We start from the raw sequence: 1,658 nt of genomic DNA, 5'->3' as shown, positions 1-1,658 counted from the left end.
GTCATTTATTATGCTAGTCGCGTTTTAAATGATGCCCAGAAAAATTACACAACCACAGAAAAAGAATTACTTGCAGTGGTTTACGCCATTGACAAGTTCAGATCATACTTAGTAGGATCAAAAGTGATTGTGTATACTGATCATGCTGCTCTTAAATATTTATTCACAAAGCAGGATTCAAAACCCAGGCTCATCAGATGGGTGTTGCTTCTGCAAGAGTTTGATATAGAAATAAGAGACAGAAAAGGGACAGAGAACCAAGTGGCTGATCATCTGTCCCGAATAGAGCCAGTAGAAGGGACGCCCCTCTCCTCTCTTGAGATCTCTAAAACTTTTCCGGATGAGCATTTATTCGCCATTCAGGAAACACCATGGTTTGCCGATATTGCAAACTATAAAGCTGCAAGGTTGATACCCAAGGAGTACAACAGTATACAAAAGAAGAAATTAATCACTGATGCAAAGTACTACTTGTGGGATGAAACTTATCTCTTTAAGAGATATGCAGACGGAATAATCCGTAGGTGTGTGCCTAGAGAAGAAACACAGAGGATCCTTTGGCACTGCCATGGATCTCAATATGGAGGCCATTTCGGAGGTGAGCGAACAGCCACCAAGGTCCTCCAATGTGGCTTCTATTGGCCCACACTCTATAGAGATTCCCGAGAGTTTGTACGTAACTGTGACAGTTGCCAAAGAGCTGGTAATCTGCCTCATGGTTACGCCATGCCTCAACAAGGAATCTTGGAGATTAAGTTGTTTGATGTTTGGGGAATTGACTTCATGGGACCTTTCCCACCATCATACTCAAACACCTATATTCTGGTGGCAGTTGACTATGTATCAAAATGGGTTGAGGCCATTGCCACACCCACCAATGATACTAAAACAGTGCTGAAGTTCCTCCAGAAACATATCTTTAGCAGGTTTGGTGTCCCGAGAGTACTAATCAGTGATGGGGGCACTCACTTCTGCAATAAACAGCTTTACTCTGCCATGGTTCGATATGGGATTCGCCACAAGGTGGCTACTCCATATCATCCACAAACCAATGGGCAAACTGAAGTCTCTAATAGAGAACTAAAAAGAATCCTGGAACGGACAGTAAATACCCGTAGAAAGGATTGGGCACAGAGCTTGGATGATGCTCTGTGGGCTTACAGAACAGCATTCAAGACCCCTATAGGGACCTCTCCATACCAACTTGTGTATGGTAAGGCATGTCACCTGCCCGTGGAACTGGAACATAAAGCCAATTGGGCAACCAGATTCCTAAACTTTGATGCCAAATTAGCAGGAGAAAAGAGATTGCTCCAGCTAAATGAGCTAGAGGAATTCAGATTCACAGCTTTCGAAAATGCCAAGCTTTATAAAGAGAAATAAAAAAAATGGCATGACAGAAAGCTGTCATCTAGAATCTTTGAACCAGGACAGAAGGTTCTGCTGTTTAACTCTAGACTCAGGCTATTCCCTGGGAAATTGAAATCCCGGTTGAGGGGACCATACGTGATTACAAGTGTATCACCATATGGTTATGTGGAGCTTCAAGATATTGATTAATGGACAGAGCTATCTTGAAGGCAACGTTGAGCAAGAATTCTCAAGGTTGAAGCTAGATTAAAAGGTCAGCAAGGTCCAGCTAAAGACAATAAAGACAA

This window comes from Arachis ipaensis, chromosome B01, assembly GCF_000816755.2.
Source record: "Arachis ipaensis cultivar K30076 chromosome B01, Araip1.1, whole genome shotgun sequence".
NCBI classification, from domain to species: domain Eukaryota; kingdom Viridiplantae; phylum Streptophyta; class Magnoliopsida; order Fabales; family Fabaceae; genus Arachis; species Arachis ipaensis.
This window is presented reverse-complemented; position numbering follows the sequence as displayed.